The sequence below is a fragment of the Mizuhopecten yessoensis genome, unplaced genomic scaffold, assembly GCF_002113885.1.
Source record: "Mizuhopecten yessoensis strain PY_sf001 unplaced genomic scaffold, ASM211388v2 scaffold7055, whole genome shotgun sequence".
Taxonomy (NCBI): domain Eukaryota; kingdom Metazoa; phylum Mollusca; class Bivalvia; order Pectinida; family Pectinidae; genus Mizuhopecten; species Mizuhopecten yessoensis.
This window is the reverse complement of record NW_018406858.1, coordinates 441,705-462,158: the sequence shown is the minus strand read 5'-3', so window position 1 is coordinate 462,158 and position 20,454 is coordinate 441,705. Positions and strand designations below refer to the sequence as shown.

Below are 20,454 nucleotides of genomic sequence, written 5' to 3'. Positions count from 1 at the left end.
CCTCAGGAACATTCCTATTCAAGAACGGATTTAAAAGCTTGATATTTTTTAGAAATATGATCTCCTTTGATTGGTATCCGTGTGGTAAGTTTCACTTCAACACACACGTCCAATACACCATTGTTGGTAAACATGCCATGTTATTGAGGTTGCTGTTTTAATTGATCAAAATATTTGTACAGAAATTCACAGCCTTACCTTAACTATACTATTCAATTACTGAAACATTAATTGTGAAGTTAAAGTCCAAAACTACACTGTATCAAATGACCTTGAAGTGACATTTCTACCTTTTTCTTTAAGTTGTACATTGGCTTTAATATGTTCATAACGTAAGAGGAGAGGAATATTGCATGGCCAAACTGAGATTTGAACCTGCCTGGGACATCTGAACTCTATAGAAAGACGCTCTACTGATTGAGCTACCTGGTCGCCCCAGTTATTGACCCCATTCAGTTCCGCTACATTCCTCCCTCCTTTTTTCTAAGACTTTGTCCCCAAAGACAACACTAATTACAACCCAGGTTTGGGTACTCCCTTGCCAAGCATTCACCCAGTACTTGCAAAATAGATTGGTCATCACATCACTGTAGCAGGATCGGAAAAATGCATGACAAGACTGCGATTTGAACCAGGGATATCTGAACTCTAGACGGATACTATAACCAATTGACCGTTGTGATGCCACTATATGACTATAAGTCACTGACTGTCCCTATTAGCGTATTAAGAACATTTGTGATGTTCATTTTTTTCATGATTTCATCAATAATACATAAAATACACAAAAATCTAATTATTTTCATAAAACTTTACAAGACTTATCTGTTAGGATCGAAATTTTTTTTTTAGATTCATTTCAGTGAAATACATTATATAGAATTGCCAATTAATTATTTTGTCAAAATCCAAAAAGGTACCCGACTTCCTATAAAAGACTGACTTTACTGATAATTATCCAACGCTGTATACATATTCCCTTAAACATCTTATTTTTATAACTCAAACTCACTTACCTTAATTAAAGGTAACTAAGCAGCTATCAATACAATCTGACACCACTGTGAACGATTATAAAAGACTGATAACTTTTTCTGCCAAAAAAGTATTCATGTTAGTTTACTCACCAATCTGAAGATGAGCTGGATTGTGTGCAGACCTTCCAATACACAGAAACATAGGTCATCTATACATATATGAGCAGCAGTAGGCACGATGAAACACTAGGTGGGTGTACAACTGATTTCTTCAATGGGAAATAAATGTAGTGTCGTAACATGTGAATTATGTAGAGCACTTGAGGTATTTCATTCATTTTTACACCTGGGCCTTACCACAACTATTCCCAGTGGAACAACAGCTTTACCTGGGGCAACCTGTTGTAATTACAGGTACACCATTACCTATACTGCTTAGACCTATACTATTTACCTTGATCAGGGTCTGTATTCAACCAATACAATTCAGCATCTATCCTTCATGCCACCATGGGAAACTAGCAATGACTATCAATTCAGGTATGTATTTGGAATTTGGACATTGTCCAAGAAATGAAAATATCAACAGATCACACAAAACAGCAATGAAACTACACACACACACACAAGGATTGAAGCATGCATGCAGGGCATAAGGTGGAGCAATAAGTACAGCATCCCTGGGTCTGCATGGCTAATCTGAGTAACACATATACACTGACCCAGGCTATAAGGAACAGAGTTAAATGCCAATCATTTATTATTATAGAAGCAGAATGTCTTCCTGGAATATCATTTTGCTACCATTAAATTCATACTAAGTAACAAACAGTCATGTTGTCAGGAGAACGACCAAGTCCTGAATTTAGATAACCAGAAGTGTTGATCCAAAGAATCTCTCAAACCACAACAAGTTTCTCAGACCACAAAAATCTCTTCAACCAGAAAATCTCCTAAACCACGGCATCACATTTCAGAAAAGAGAATCTTGGACCAGAAAGACTTTTTAGTCTACCATTTAACTTCAACTTCATCCTGTTTTCACACTCTATGGACTAGACAGGCCCCCGTCTCTAGAATATTGAATTATTTAGAAAAAAATCACTGTCATATTTTTATCACTTCGATGTCTGATTCTAGAGTTCTAAACTATGGGAAGATAAGCTAGTAGTAAACTGCAGTTGAGAAATTCTTCATAAAATCTTAGGGACTGGTAGCCATGTCCACCTAGGAACCTGAACTCTGTAAGGTCTCAAATGATTACTCCAAAAGATCTATCAAAGATGCACATATACCTGTATACTCTGTGAGCTGGACTTGAGACCTCCAAAAGGGACAAGTCCAGACTATTATGGACCTATAGCCTCCACTGGGGTCAATATAATCAGTACCAGTGGTGCACCAACAGACCCTGGTTGATCTGACTTACCTGGACTTACTATGACCTCCTTGAGTAGGATTTAGACTCTCAAACTTACAAGTACAACAGACCCTGCTGGACTGAAGAAAAGACCTCTCAAATGTACAGATATACCTGTAATATTAATCATGTTCACTTTGATTCTCAATCTTTCCAATTGAGCTGTTTAATCTTATGGATCAATATCACACAGGCTGACAGCATCTCCTGACCTGAGCTCAATCAGCCTCCAGCCTACCAGATTGTGTCCAGGTCAAGTGCAGTTGGCCGAGCTGTGATGATAATGTCCCTGAAACTCCACAGGTATGCTATAGACCAGGCACCCTATATATGTAACAAGGACAGGAAGTCAGAACACCCTCCATATAAAAATATCATTGACCAGAGGCCAGGAGACACACTCCCTATTTAGAAGAATCACTCTATATAACAAGCCATTTGGATTGATATGTCTCGCCTATGCCCCGCTTTGACCATCAATGCACATATATCAGAGAAACTAACTTAAACTCAAAAACTCAATGTTGATGGAGATGCTGACAAAGTCAATGGACCATGAAAGGTAGGCCACATCCAGCATTTGATGTATGGGCTGAGAAGTACTATCTAAGATGCATCTATTGTCCAAGTTTGGTAGGTCTAGCACTTATACTATCAGTGAAACTACATGTAACTTAAACTCAAAAACTCAATGTTGACGCTGTCGCTGCCAGAAAAGCAACACCAAAGTCTCGCTTCTACTTTGTGGCGGCGAAACAAAAAACCCTGACCCAAAGTCAAAAGTCAAGGCCTGACCCCAGGACGGGAAGTCAAAGCACCCATATTCATTAACTGTGACCCCTTATCAATGTCCCATTACCTAATTGTGTTGTCTATCCCTTTGGCTCTAGTTAATGGCAGTTAGGCAATGAAATTAAACAACATTACTTAAAAGTATTTTTATTGTGATTAAATGGCACTTGCTGTGATAGAAATTTGTCACATAAATCCAGTCATACATGATTTTGTTAACAGAACTAATCAGCAAATGTAAAGCAAAAAACTTATTTATAAGTCATAGTGGATCTCAAACCATCAGAGGTTGCCACAATGTCTGTCAAACCAATCCAAGTCTGCCATGAAGCCTTGGTTTTTATCAAACTATTCATATGAAGTTTTCGACAAAAAAAATGTCAAAAAGTAAGTTTTAAACATTGTCATATAAGTGAATTCTAGTGATACATAATGGTTTCTAGATTTTATCAGGATGAATTAATTTAGATAGATGTTTTAAATATTATTGCATTACAAATTGTGTTATTTCAAGCTACTCCTATGTTCAAAAGTGATATGTAAAACTGACTAGTCAGGTACTCTTCAGCGCAGTTAACATAGAGGTAGACATTCAAACATCTAGGATGTATCTGTGTATCACAATAACAAACAATACAAGGGATTTGTCATGACAAAGTTTTTGGAAAAAATAAAGAAGGCACCAGAAAAACATATTTATCGCATTGTGCAACTATTTGTCAAAACTATATAAAGGTGAAGTTAAAACAGAACCAATATTTTTCTGTGACAGGCAGCAGAAGTAAACACAACTAAGTTATTGGCTAGGGAACTTTTGTGACAGAGAAGCATTTCCTTGCCGCAATTAAACTACTTGGCCATAAGACAATAAATCAATGTAAAATTGTTAAGTTATCATCTCAAACTACAACCATTACATATATTGATTACACAATTGGTGTGATTCCCCAGTGATAAAGTGATGTTTTACTGTTATTTCTCAGATATACCTACCATACATCATATCTAAGTACACATTTCCTTCACAGTGTGTTCCGGCTAGTAATAGGTTCCCATCCCAATGTCAGGATCTAGTACCATAAATCAAACACAGTACCATCAATCTTAACCTCAACCACAATTAACTTTATATAATGTATAGCACTTCAATCTTGTGAGGTCAAAAATGTGTGTGGTTTTGACCTAATTACAGGGTTTTAATTTCAAGACCGTCAATAGGACACAATCAAGGATTTACTAACTATGTTAGAATGGTAACAAATTCACAGGGTTATATATTATTGTGCATTTTGCAGGCAGCTTATACCTCTGAATATAAATGCGATACACTAAATTTCAATGCTATACATTAGATATCAATGCAATTTGTGTATATAAATGCTTTACTTTCAAAATATTAAAGTCCTATACAGTAAATATAAACATTATACAGTAAATATGAATGTTATACAGTTAATATAACACTACATACAGTAGAAATAATCACTATACAGTTCTAACCTGGTATGAGTGGTATATCACAACTGTGCCCATCAATTTCAACTTTTACCTGGTAATTCTTCATCACAGCCAAACCATGTACACTTACTCTAAAAAAAAAGCTATGACATTCACTATTTACTACTTTTTCATTTGAAACCTTCACCTAAGAACCAATACCAGATGATAATGATGAATGTGTGGCATATGATGGGAACATTTGTCTGGCTGGTAAAGGTCTGTCCTGACCATGAAGGACAAGAGAGAGGACTATACATGTATATAGGACCACAGGACCTGTCTTGGCTGGACAGGCGGATACACTGACTGAATCTGATGATGTTATTGGTAATGATAAATAAGTCATGAAGATTTGTCTACGTAGAATCACATTTCACATCCACAACATCTCACTTCATTTGTGTAATTTGTCTGGTTAACACAGGTAAAGTGTGGTATAGAGTTAGGTAGGGCTTTTGAAGGACAAATACATGTGTATAGTATCTGATACTTTCTGCTAATATTACTGAGAAGATGTTTGTCTTCTGGCAATAAATCATATTCTCTCATTTCCTTGTGTGTAAGATAGAGCTGTCCAGGGTAAGAAAGGGGTGTAGGAAATTTCTATCTTACACCCCATTTCATGTGACGTGACGTCCCAATGGCTCGACAATGACGTGAAATCACAAATTTGGAACTCTCTGATGCCGCAATGCGGAAAAGGCGACGTGATGAAATTGAAACCTTTTATGATATATTATTTACCGTACATGTAAGAAAGATGTGATTAATTTTCATGGTTTCTGAGCTTATTCTGGTGGTTGGAATGAGAGAAAATACTCTTTCATGCCCAAGGGTGCAGGATAGGGAAATTCCACCCTCGGGATTTTCAAATTTGGCAAAACCCTTGGCCCTATCCTACACCCTGAGCATGAAAGAGTCTTAAAATCCTCAAATTCTATATTTCATTATTCATATAGAAAACTATGTTTTATGATTAAATGTCAAACTTAACCATATATTTGTTAATTTGAATATTCCCAAGGAAATCCAATTCTTGATAAACTGTACTTGCAAATACGAGTGAATCTTTGGAGATGAAAGTGATTAACAGTCATTCTGTAAAAGACTTTGAGTAGGCATTGGCAGGATTGAATAGAGAAAGACTGTCATCTTAGGATGTAGAGAGAATAACAGTATTGACTGTTTGGACTTGTAATAATACACTGTTACCAGCATTACCTAAACAATCAATCTCAAGTAACAAAACAATGCTACCAAGTATTGTCTTTCTATCAATGGTTACTAACAAAACATTTATTGTAACAAATAGCAGCCTATTAATCACACTCTTGTAACAAAAATGTTATGAGTGACATTCTGTCCATCTCTCTCTCTCTAGGAATAAACTTTGTTACTAGTATTATCCAGTCAATTACTCTCCGGTAACATTGTTACCAAACCACCATACTAATCCCCCTCTAGTAGCAATCTTTGTTACCAATAAGTATCCTATTTAGACCCTCTAGTAACAAAATTTATTTCCAGTTTTATCATGTCAATCACTCTTTAGTAACCTTGTTACCAATACCATCCCATTAATAACTGTCTATTAACAAACTTTGTTACCAGTAACATCCTATTAATCACCCTCTAGTAACATTTGTTACCATGAACATCCTATCAATCCCCCTCTAGTAACAAACTTTGTTACCAGTATTACCCAGTAAATCACCCTCTAGTGACATTGTTACCATTTACATCCTATTAATCCCCCTCTAGTAACAAATTTTGTTACCAATAACATCCCATTGGGTGGTCGGGTGGTGCAGTGGATAGCGCACTTGCCTTTCACCAAGGCGGCCGGGGTTCGATTCCCCGATCGGACGTGATAGGTTGGGGTCACCTGCCCGATCACGTGGGTTTTCTCCGGGTACTCCGGTTTCCTCCCACACTAAGACCCCTCACGCACTAACATCCGGGCCAGCAAGAGTGATTAATATAAGTTGAAATAACTTGTTTCATAATTGTTGTAAAATAAATAAAGTTTATATATCCCATTAATCACCCTCTAGTAACAATCTTTGTTACCAATAACATCCTATTAATAACTCTCTATTAACAAACCTTGTTACCAATAACATCCCATTAATAACTGTCTATTAACAAACCTTGTTAACAATAACATCCCATTAATAACTGTCTATTAACAAACCTTGTTAACAATAACATCCCATTACATTAGCCTCTAGTAACAAACTGTTACCAGTAACATCCTATTAATCACCATCTAGTAACATTGTTACCATGAACATCCTATTAATCACCCTATAGTAACAAACTTTGTTACTAGTATTACCCAGTCAATCACCCTCTGGTAACATTGTTACCAATAACATCCTATTAATCACCCTCTAGTAGCAATCTTTGTTACCAATAACATCCTATTAATCACGCTCTAGTAACAAACTTTGTTACTAGTATTACAGTAAATCACCCTCTGGTAACATTGTTACCATTAACATCCTATTAATCACCCTCCATAACAACTCATGTCCTCAATTTGTCTGGCCATTACCAACATTTCAATATTCCTGCTGTTCTGAATAAATCTGTATGCATCCTGAAACACTGCTGTCCTTCGGGTGTAATTGGCTTAAGGGAGCCACTACATGGACAGACTCCCAGAGGACGGCACCGGACAATATTTGTTGAGAAATATTGGTTTCCAATATAGAAATGTGATGAATTAATAACACAAGATCCAGGACTGTTTGCGAAATATCTCCAGGATTATTCACATTTTATCAGATGTATATTTCATAAATCACAGACAGAACCTCTATATTTGGTTAGACAGCAGACATAACATATTAATCCTGAGACTAGCCATGTACCCTTTGTCAATATTTAACGCCACAGATACCACATGACAGCTAGTGTCTTTCAGCTAGGTGCTTGCAATTTTAGTAATGTGATTTCTTCTTTACAGCCAAAAGGTTATCAAGAAGCCATATGACAAAAGTTTTAGATTTACATGAATTATGTATATATCATTAATTTATTATTTTCTTGTGAAAGAAGTCTTCATCTGTCATGTTGCCATAAAGTAATTCTGGCACGGAAGTTGAGGCTGATGCAGGACTGAACTTTAGTCTGACCCTGTGTATTTCACCGAAATCCTTATATCAGTTTCTATTCCCAACAATGTGAGTAGACTTCCTGTGGCAGCAGATAGACAGGACCTATCACTACAGCAAGATAAAGCATCACACCCTAAATCTGGTTTTACTCAACTTATAAGGAACAGAAGCTTCTTTATGTTAATAAACATTCCTTTTAATCAGTCTTTATTGTCAGAATATCTTTTTCATACAATCTGAATGGAACATCTATTCAGGTTGAAACAAAGACATTGAGTTATATATGGAAATAATTTAGTGTGTAAAAAATACAGTATACGTATAATTTCCTCGTGAAATTTATTCATGAACATATGTCAGCTAAAAATAAAAGGATATCCATCACTTCAGCATCACATGTTACACATATACACTGATGACCAGACTTTAGGTAAACATTACAAAACAGGCAATAACTAATGGTGCTTAGGATACAAAAAATACTACATGTATGTTCCTGGTGCGGAAATATGAATGTTTCCAATCACTTTATTACTTAAGCCTTTGAGACGTCCTGCCTGCATGATCATCATCCAGGACGATATCCATCTCAATGGTACTAACAGGTACAACCCTAAATCCACTCCTAGATCATCACTGACCTCTTAGTACGGCTATATATAAAGACGTATAAATAAAGCAAAACACGAAGACTAGCATATATATACTTACAAACAGGTCACATTTAAATAACTAACAGTCAGTTAGTGGTCCTTTTTCAATTAATAACACATGACAATATACGTTCTTAGAAGACAGGAAACATATAAACTGAATACAAGAAATCTGCCCGCCCTGTATCAAATATGCACAGGAGTTCTCCTTACAACATGTAGATAATGAAAAGAGAATCCCTACCTCCACCCCTGTATATGATAAGGACAGGCTCAGGTCCACCACCTGTATATAATGTAGACAGGAGACCCCCCCCTCCCTGTATATAATGTAGACAGGAGATCCTCCCTGTATATAATGTAGACAGGAGATCCTCCTCCCTGTATATAATGTAGATAGGAGATCCTCCCTGTATATAATGTAGACAGGAGACCCCCCCTCCCTGTATATAATGTAGACAGGAGATCCCCTCCCTGTATATAATGTAGACAGGAGACCCCCTCCCTGCATATAATGTAGACAGGAGACCCCCCCCCTGTATATAATGTAGAAAGGAGACCCCCTCCCCGTATATAATGTAGACAGGAGACCCCCCCCCTGTATATAATGTAGACAGGAGATCCTCCTCCCTGCATATAATGTAGACAGGAGACCCCCCCCCTGTATATAATGTAGACAGGAGATCCCCCTGTATATAATGTAGACAGGAGATCCTCCTCCCTGCATATAATGTAGACAGGAGACCCCCCCCCTGTATATAATGTAGACATGAGATCCCCCTCCCTGTATATAATGGAGACAGGAGATCCTCCTCCCTGTATATAATGTAGGCAGGAGATCCTCCTCCCTGTATATAATGTAGATAGGAGATCCCCCCTGTATATAATGTAGACAGGAGATCCCCCCCCCTGAATATAATGTAGACATGAGATCCCCCTCCCTGTATATAATGGAGACAGGAGATCCTCCTCCCTGTATATAATGTAGACAGGAGATCCCCCTCCCTGTATATAATGTAGACAGGAAATCCCCTCCCTGTATATAATGTAGACAGGAGATCCACCACCTGTATATAATGTAGACAGGAGACCCCCCCCCTGTATATAATGTAGACATGAGATCCCCCTCCCTGTATATAATGGAGACAGGAGATCCTCCTCCCTGTATATAATGTAGACAGGAGATCCACCACCTGTATATAATGTAGACAGGAGACCCCCTCCCTGTATATAATGTAGACAGGAGATCCTCCCCCTGTATATAATGTAGACAGGAGTTCCCCCTTGACTATAATGAAGACAGCAAATACCCCCAGTATATATAATACATCCCTGAGTTTATAATATATATACAGATCCCCTTGTTTAAAGAAGACTGCTCAAGCTGCCAAAACATTAAATTAAAATATATCACTTGAGTTTTTTTAGACATGGATAAGTGAGTATGTTTACAAGTTTTGATTAAAATGTATCAGTGCATATCAGAATAATTTATTTCTGACATCCAGGTATGTCCGCCCTGTCGTTCGATGTGTATACTCTCTGTCTAGGATGCACTGATAACTCTAAAACACTGATACATTTATGTTGTATAAAGCCCTCCGATGTTTGGCCTGTAGCTGGACCCATGTGTTGGGCTATAAGTCCCCTATCTGTTACCAGATACTGGAACTGCAGCCATCACTGGGAAGTAAATATTGCTACTTACCTGGTGTTTAATCTGTTTACAGCCTTATGTAGTCCCGCATCACTAAAAACAGAGATGGTTTTAGCTCACCAGCCTCACAAATTGTTAATCTGAAAACAACAAGTATAAAAAGAGTCTAAATCACTGTTGGCAGCAATTAGAGGTCATGTGGCCATCGATGAAACTACAGCCATACCCCAACAGTGATTAACTGTAAGTAATGGATTGGGTGGTGGACCTAATCACTGTGAGCAGGCAATAGGGTCTGTATACCTACACTATACATGCAGTTAAAGTGATTCTAACCTTAACAACTTACAATATACTTAAGGCTACTGTAAATTTGGAAACCTTTTGATAATAGAATCTATAAGGCATTACAATTTTGATCAAAATGCACGTTTCTCAAAAGCTCTAAGTAATGTTTACAGATTACAGTTCATTAGAAGTCAGAGGGTACATAATTTGTCATACACCCAATTTAAACTGTAACTATTTACATACCAGACATGTTAATGCCGAGATAAAACATTGTACATCTGCTGTACATCAGCACAGTGTGTGGCTGCGAAACCTAGCCATTTAAAAACTATAAATACATATTAAAGATATTTTTAGAAATTAAAATCCATAGTGCAACAAGATCTAATTTGCATCAATATTATTTATGTACAAAGCATCTAATCCTCCTAATAAATTAATATTTTGTATCATATTTTCCATTAAACTTGACCAAAACCACTGTAACAGAGAATAGGGCCAGCACAGGATTCAAACCTGGGACCTCCGATCTGTAATTAAGCACTGTAGCCTATCAAGCTAACCAGTCATCAACATACCAAGCCTTAAGTCCTTCTGCACAACTGTATCCCCTAATTTATACATGTACCTACATTCAGACAGACACATAAAAGAACATTACTTGTATATAATCAGACTGTATGAGTATGCTAACGTATTCATGTACATAATAAGATAGCGAAACCTCTTACACTTGAAGTCGTTACAGCCATGACAAAACTTGCTGGATTTAATGGGGTAGGAGTCATCATAACAATGACAAAACTCAGAGGCTGAAATGGGGCAGAAGTAATAACAATCATGTGACAAGACACCTTAACAGGTTTAAATGGGGTAGGAGTTAACATGTAGCAATAAAACTGGAATAACTGACTTACAGATGGAGGGGAATTCATGATAGATATCCTAGTCTGTAACTAGACACGGTATATATCCTACCTGTATTTACACTGTGCATGTGCCTAGTCAATGACTGCGGTACTGTAAGCACCACAATTAGCATGGTAATTGCCTGTACTAGTGCAGTACCAGTGATGTAAATAGCGGTGATGTAAATAGCTTGGTGGTCAAACTGACCACATCAGATAACTAGAACAAGATGACCTAAACATATACTACTGAGAGGAGTATAACCCATGGCCATTGTTTATATAAAGCTAAAGAGATATGTTACACTGCCAGCAGCTACAGGTACAAATCTACACTGGGCAATAAACTACAGTAGGACTCAAAGTCAGTGGAGACCATAAACTTTCAGAGAACAAGAGGTTAAGATATAAAAAAAATATCCATCAGGACTATATAAGTAACAGAAGATTGATGATAATTATCTCACAGTAAAAGGAATTTATAATTACATTCTGTCTTCGTTATTGTTATATCACGGTGTGCGGTCACCCATATTATTGTATGATAAAGGATTACAAAAGCACGTTATAAGAACAATGTACTCATACTTAGATTTAATACTATGATATAGTGTTCTGGAATTATGTAAGAAATTGATTTGTTTGTCCTCTATTGTTGCCAGGTTGCTCCACACAGACATCTTATCAATATTGTATGTGGGACAATGGTTTTAAGTCCCGTCAAAGATCTGTCTGACAGGTAACCTATGGGCACAACACAGCAACATGTAGGCATAACATCCTATCCTCATCAAGGCGTTGTCAACATTTCATTCTCACCAAAGTGATCGTGTAACACTCTTTCTTCATCAAGGTATGAACACATCATCTTAACCTCATCACAGTGTGGGCAAAACATCCCACCCTTATCAAAGTACGGACACAATGTCCTAACCTTTGTCAAGTGCAAACATATATAACATCCCAACCTCACCAAATTGTGGGAATAACAGCCGAACGTTATTAAAGTATTGACACAACAGCCAAACCTCACTAAAGTATGGAAATAGCATCTTTATTTATACTCTCATTTGAGTGTGGGCATAGCATATAACCCTCATCAGAGTGTGGGCATAACATCTTACTCCCATCAGAGTGTGGGCATATCATCTTACTCTCATTAAAGGGTGGGCATAGCATCTTACCCTTATCAGAGTGTGGGCATAGCATCTTAACCTAATCAGAGTGTGGGCATAGCATCTTATCCTCACTAGAGTGTGGGCATAGCATCTTACCCTCATCAGAGTGTGGGCATATCTTTATTAATACTCTCATTAGAGTGTGGGCATAGCATATTGCCCCCATCAGAGTGTGGCCATAGCATCTTACTCTCATCAGAGTGTGGGCATAGCATCTTACTCTCATCAGAGTGTGGGCATATAATTTTACCCTCATCATAATGTGGGCATATTATCTTATCCTCATCAGAGTGTGGGCATATCATAATACCCTCATCAGGGTGTGGGCATAGCATCATTCTCTTATTAGAGTGTGGGCATAGCATCTTACCCTAATCAGAGTGTGGGCATAGCATCTTACTCTCATTAAAGGGTGGGCATAGCATCTTACCCTTATCAGAGTGGGGCATAGCATCTTACCTTTATTAGAGTGTGGCCATAGTTTCTTACCCTCATCAGAGCGTGGGCATAGCATCTTACCCTCATCAGAGTGTGGGCATATTATCTTACTCTCATCAGAGTGTGGGCATAGCATATTACTCTCATCAGAATGTGGGCATAGCATCTAACCCTCATCAGAGTGTGCGCATATCATCTTACTCTCATTAGAGTGTGGGCATAGCATCTTACTCTCATTAGAGTGTGGGCATAGCATCTTACTCTCATTAGAGTGTGGGCATAGCATATTACCCTCATCCAAGTGTGAGTATAGCATCCTTCTCTTATCAGAGGGTGGGCATAGCATCTTACCCTAATCAGAATGTGGGCATATCATCTTACTCTCATTAGAGCTTGGGCATATCATCTACCCTCATCAGAGTGTGGGCATAGCATCATTCTCTTATTAGAGTGTGGGCATAGCATCTTACTCTCATTAGAGTGTGGGCATAGCATCTTACTCTCATTAGAGTGTGGGCATAGCATCTTATCCTCATTAGAGTGTTGGCATAGCATCTTACTCTAATCAATGTGTCTGTAAGCATCTCACTCACCAAGGTTTTAATTTACACTGACATCAACAGTTTTGCTACTACAGAACATTTATAATCGATGTATGAGTATTATATAGCCTACTCCCATTATATGTGGACTTTATAAGATGTGGACACAATGTCATACATGTGCCTTCCTCAGGGTGTGTACACTGTCGCATTATCCTTACTTCATCAATATATGGGCACAAGTGCATTCTGTCATCATATCAGGGGACAAGAGTGTACCCTCATCAAAATGTGGGAGGAAACATACATTGTTTAAGATGTAGACACACTATCTTACCCTTCCAAAGCCTATTTTTATCATATGAACATTGAGGTATCTGTCATTTACTCTCTCATTAAGGTGTGGACAAAACAGACTACCCTCATTAAGGTGTGGACACCATAAATACCCTCATTAAGGTGTGGGCATCATAAACTACCCTCATTAAGGTGTGGACAAAACAGACTACCCTCATTAAGGTGTGGGCACCATAAATACCCTCATTAAGGTGTGGGCACCACAAACTACCCTCATTAAGGTTCGGACTCCATATACTACCTTCATTAGATGTGGGCACCACAAACTACCCTCATTAAGGTGTGGGCACCATAAACTACCCTCATTAAGGTGTGGGCACCACAAACTACCCTCATTAAGGTATGGGTACAATATACTGCTTTCATTAAGGTTGGGACACCACATACTCCACTCATTAATATGTTGGAAGCTATATATATATGCTTCCCTAAACAAGGTGTGGACAAGTTATATGAAAGACACCATATTTATCTATACACACGAATATATATCGTTGACAGTAAATCTTCTGTAGATTAAACCTTTGAGTGTTGTATTAACTACAACAAACTCACACCACCGGTTCAGTATGTATGCCCAGTACAATAACCTGTTCTCAATGTAATGTGGCTATAAGACATCCTACAAAACAGCAGTCCTTCACTAGAAACTCCCCTGGGAGGCTGGGCTTGTTCACATACACTTACCCTTTTTTATTTTATACTGCATAGTGTAAAACAGTAAAATGAAGCCATGTACAGAAGATGGCCTTCTTTTTCAATGTCACCGCTGTATCCAGTTGCTAAGGTGAACTACCTGTGTTTTATGTGGTTTTGTTACAGTCACCAATGAAGGAGTGACAAATACAAATATTCATAATTTGTGTCTAAGAAAGGTCATAGATGAAAACTGTGAACTCAATTTAAAACAACTTAATAGTAAAATGAGGAAGCAAACATGCAATACTTCCTTTTCATCCATTCCCAACATAATTACTACCTTTAGAGGTACTGATAAACTTCCAGGTACAACCTAATTACTACCTGTACAGGTACTGATAAACTTTCAGGTAAAACCTAATTACTACCTGTACAGGTACTGATAAACTTCCAGGTACAACCACTACCTGTACAGGTTCTAATAAACTTCCAGGTAATGCTCATAGAAAATTACAACAAGTGTTACCTAAAGTTTGATCCCAGAGATTAAATTTCAGTCTTCGAAAGTCACTGGGTGATAAGCTTATAGTACATTTTGTAGGAGAATGAATGCATAGGGGCCACTAACACACAAGCCTAGCTAGCTCACATAATACACATGAATGTACTGGTGATGGTGGCACCCATTACGATGTATCTGTAACATCGGATTAGGTATCCTCTTAACAATAGTGTATAAGGAAACACATCTGTGAGGTGTCTTCCCATGCCAGTCACTCCTTAAACAGGTAGTTACAGAGCAACACACAGTAAAAGTACCTGTCTACTATTGCTGACTAATTAAAGATGTCTCGGACTACTTCAATTCAACTTTTCTTCCATCAAAACGTGTTTGTTCACAATGTGCTTAGTTTCCAAATCTTGCCAAAATCTATTATTGCCATTACTACATCCCATGTCAAGTCTTGCCGGTTTTTTTCCAACTTTCATCAGTTTTAAACAAATTATGAAAATGTTTAATGTTTACAGTGAGAAGAAATAGGTATACTCTAATTTCCCTCCTAATGAAGCTAACAATACACCAGAAAGTACTCTGGTCAGATATCAAGAGGATGGTACATAGCTAGAATGCTTAAAGAACAAGGAGCTAACTGATAAGATCATCTGAGATCATCAGGTGTTGGAGTTCCACACAGTTCTACTCAGCAACAAACATCCATTCACTCAACAGTCCTAAAGGACAATGTCACACAAAACACCTTATAAACAGAAACTCTGTTGCAGAAATAGTGCCCAATATATTTGCCCTGTGTTAGAGAGTAGAACTCATTACCAATAGGTCCCCTGAGCCAACTAATCATGCTTCTAACTGGTCTATTCTACATAAACAGGAATTGTAGCGGAAACCAATCCCGTATAAGCTTCAAGGCAAACATTCTTTCATGTGTCATTTCAAATAAATGATTTAATACATGTATCTAGGTATCAGAGCATGTACATATGGCCATGTTTGTCTACTGTTGGGCCAGTCAGGTCCTGGAAAGATTTTTATTCAGGCCCAGTTTGTCCTGATTTAGCCAGTGGTCCTCAAAAACTAGCCTGTTAGCCACTTTATTCACAAGAACCTGGCTGCTCTCGAGGACTAAGCCTATATAGGCCCACACAGCGCTCCTGTCATTGTAACCAGCGCTGTAACCCGATTGCTTTTATAAGACCAGAAAAGTAATTTCTACGTGTTCACCACCAGAAGGGGGTATACCCTATTTAAGCATTTCATCAATGACCAACTTTGCCAGACTAATCATGCAGAAGGGGCAACAGAGAAAAAAAGGCGATCATTACCAGTCTTACAAACACTTTAACGAACTAGAAATGCTTAACCCAATCAAAGCAGCTTCCCAATCCTAGACTGTCATTAATACAGGGACACAATTCTAAGTTCTTCTCCTCTGATCACCAGACACAGGCTGGCGGTAATGTATCACAGTGTTAATCACATTCAGACTTCGGTAGGCCTAGGGTACTAAAGGATCCAAATTCTATCACTGAATCAATGTCAGAAAAAAAGGAAAGAAATAATGCACTTTAAACTGATTTCCTCTTCAGACATATATATCTGGGAGAGACCTGCAGAGACTTTATCCTTTTAAAACAAGAACAATTGTTAAATAAAAAGAAATGTAAATGAAATGACATTATATCTCAACTGAAACTTGTCAGAAACAAAGTTACTTGTGAGAGATTTTGATTTAGAATCAAATCTTACATGGAGTGCTATCATGAATACATATTACCCCAGACAATACAATCTTACTAATATAATGTCCTGCAAACAGCCAATCTGAATGTTCACCATTACTACTTAATGTGTTCATACAGTAGAACCAAAACTGCACCTGAAGTCAGAATGTGATGAAAATGAAATCCCAGACAATTAAACACCAGTGAAAAATAAATTGCTACAAACTTAAGCACCCTTTATCTTCTCAATGATTTTTCAACAAGGTAATTATCAGTTATGAAAATTCTATGCATTAGTGTTTATTAGTGCCAAACATAATCTTCAACATTACAAGGTTAAATTGTGTAACAGACTTACAGCTGTTGTGTTGTTGTTGGATATAATTTGGTTTGGTCATCGTCAAATCTTAAAAAATAGTAAATATAAGACTTAATTATCTCTAGAAAATCATATACATGACACATTACTTCAATAATTAAGCACCTGATTCCTACTCCGGAGCAATATCACAGGTATACAACGTCACACTGACCTGGTCACATTGACACTGTAACACCTAGGGAAGCATTTCTACCGATCAGGTAGAGTACAGGTTAACATTGAACTGATAAAAAATAAATATTTGATGAAGATCAACAATCAATAGGTAATTCAGCAAACTTAAGTGGTCTCACTAACACAGCCATACCCTACTTTACTTAAGTGGTCTCACCAACACAGCCATACCCTACCTTACTTAAGGGGTCTCACTAACACAGCCATACCCTACTGTACTTAAGTGGTCTCTCTAACACAACCATACCCTACCTTACTTAAGTGGTCTCCCTAACACAGCCATACCCTTCCTATTTAAGTGGTCTCACTAACACAGACTTACCCTACTTTACTTAAGTGGTCTCACTAACCCAGCCATACCCTACCTTACTTAAGTGGTCTCCCTAACACAGCCATACCCTTCCTATTTAAGTGGTCTCACTAACACAGACTTACCCTACTTTACTTAAGTGGTCTCACTGACACAGCCATACCCTACCTTACTTAAGTGCTCTCACTAACACAGCCTTACCCTCCCTTACTTAAGTGGTCTCACCAACACAGCCATACCCTACCTATTTAAGGGGTCTCACTAACACAGCCTTACCCTACTTTACTTAAGTGGTCTCTCTAACACAACCATACCCTACCTTACTTAAGTGGTCTCACTAACACAGCCATACCCTACTTTACTTAAGTGGTCTCACTAACACAGCCTTACCCTACCTTACTTAAGTGGTCTCACTAACACAGCCATACCCTACCTTACTTAAATGGTCTCACTAACACAGCCATATTCTACCTATTTAAGTGGTCTCACTGTCACAGCCTTACCCTACCTTACTCAGCATAATGAACCTCCAGGTAATACGTGCAATGTGAGGGCAATAGCTGAATGAGAATACTCTTCAAGACAAAAAATTAATACAATACAACATACCAAAGCAAGCATTCTATTTTTGGCCAAATATGTAGGTTTAAGGCACACTTGTAATGGCAGGTATGCTGATTAGAAGATAAACCTATATACCTCCCAATCTTCCTATACAAGGTGATTAGTGCCAAATATAAACTTTTAAAGATTTACACGGTTAAATTGTGTAACAGACTTAAAGCTGTCGTGTTGTTGTTGGATATAAAATCTCAGTCATATGACAGGACAACACAGAACAGTAGAGTACTCATACAGTCTGATCCTCTATATCTATATTCCTGATCTACATGTACTATATACACATGCTGACATATACACACACCAGTATACACCTGTTACTGACCTTCACATTCAAATACCTGTACAAGCGCTGGGTACTTATGGTAATTCTAACATTCAATGGTTCCCTTTACAAGAATTGTTAAGACTGACCTAACACTGACCACAGTACCTCCTCCCCGACAGGTGTTGACAGGTGAGTCAGAGAGTAATACATGGATACTTATAGTGACCTACATATGTAGTTGACTTACCCTCCACTTATAGTACATGTGGTAATGTGTCCGAGTTAGATGGTCTAATGGCACCACCAATTACCACGGTAATGTTTCCTTCAAAATAAATCCAGTTTCATCCTACAATCCACTTCCGCCTTAAATTTGCCGGCACTTCTACCCCTAGTGTAATCTGAGTATGTATCTGTGTTTACATGTGGCCGAAATAGGCCAAATTTAAAAGGATATCCACACAGGTATGTCCCACACACAGCAATACATTTGTAAACTTATACAGGTGAAATTTCTAAACATTAGTCCCTTAAAAGATTTTGACTTGCAGCAATGTGGTATAAAAGGATGTCCTAAAATCAGTAATGTAGTTTTTAAACAGGTGACAGACACCCAACACACAATACCTCTCTGGAATGTATGGAATCCAGTACAGCTCTCCCTATCATGAAGATAGAGCATGATCGGAAATGAATGTTTATGAATGATACATAATGATCAAATGTGGTTAAATATTGTTGTAGTTTACCTGTAAACCACCAGTCTCAACTGCTGCCTATCCCATGTAAATTTATGAGTGTGAGTGGGAAAATATAAGTCAGAAAAAATACAGGTAAAAAACAGTTGACTTACCTGTCAACAACCGGGGTATTATACTTCCACGTAAAACACGGAACTAAGCACTACCTGTGCATAACTGACACCTCCACTATACAGCCGAGCTCCTAGCAGCACAGAGTAGTGACTAGTGTGGTGTAGAACTCTGATACCTACAGCTGCTGTGTCTACAGACATACAACAATACCCACTAACCCTCCACTGTCCAACACGATCAATGTCAACCAGAGTTATCTCTCCTGATCTACTTGACCCTTTTGTACAGCACATCAAGGTTTCAACAACTGATCAGATTTATGGCTCTGGTTATCATAAGGTAAAGGGTACCACTGCACAAGTTATAATCATAAATAATATTTCCGCTTTAAAGCTGATTTTTCTATCCAACTTTGAAAGGAAACTCTTAAGATAAAGTAAAATAAAAGGAGTTTTTGGGGGCTTTAGAGTTACTTCCCTTTGCAAAGTATTCATCTTTCATGTGAATTTTGTGCAATTACAATTCCTGGAAGACAGCATTTGTAAAGTGTAGGATTAAGAGTTGATAGGTCCCAAGTTTGATATTTGGAATTTTCGTTTTACATATTTGTTCATATCTCTCCTAAGGAGTCCTTGTTTCATGAAATACCCAAAGATGGAAAGTTGGAACTACAGCTGTTCTTGAAAAAACCCATTGCAAGATGTGTTTTATAAGACATACATCTATAGAAATGACTTAAACAAATATAAAATAATAGTTCCAATGGTAACGCATAACACAATATATCATAACCTGATGGTATTTTTAACTAAAATCAAAGGCCCCAGTTTACAAATGTTTCTTAAATTCTTTTCATTAATGATCCCTGTACCACTGCCAAAATCAAAACTTAGCATAATGGACACTTTCTTTGAGTAAGAGTTTATCTTTGATTAATGATCTCCAAAAAGAAAAACAGATTGCAGAACTTTTATTGGAAATACTAAAGAATGAAATAAATAACTGAAAGGGTACTGAGTGCGATCATTGTACTGTCACTCTTACCAGCTACCTTGTCAAGTGTGTTATGAGGTCAAACTAATATATCCTTAGTCAAGTCAGGGTAGGCTTGTTTGTATGGTGGGAGACGACATGGGAGGAGGCAAACTTGTACCCTTGGTCAGGTAGGG

General features: G+C 37.8%; 1 protein-coding gene across 10 annotated transcripts in view; it reads right to left on the bottom strand.

Annotated features, from left to right (window-relative positions):
• The window catches only part of LOC110453006, a 104,256-nt gene that overhangs the window by 42,358 nt on the left and 41,444 nt on the right, over positions 1–20,454 (bottom strand). For 5 of the 10 annotated variants that reach the window (XM_021501803.1, XM_021501804.1, XM_021501808.1 and 2 more), the window contains one exon: positions 10,173–10,261. The gene's annotated coding sequence lies outside the window, so the exon portion shown is untranslated. Of the gene's footprint in view, positions 1–1,127; positions 1,313–1,431; positions 1,485–10,172; positions 10,262–18,717; positions 19,165–19,219; positions 19,298–19,323; positions 19,539–20,454 lie in introns of those variants that run through there. The other 5 variants (XM_021501800.1, XM_021501805.1, XM_021501801.1 and 2 more) reach the window with 5 other exon arrangements.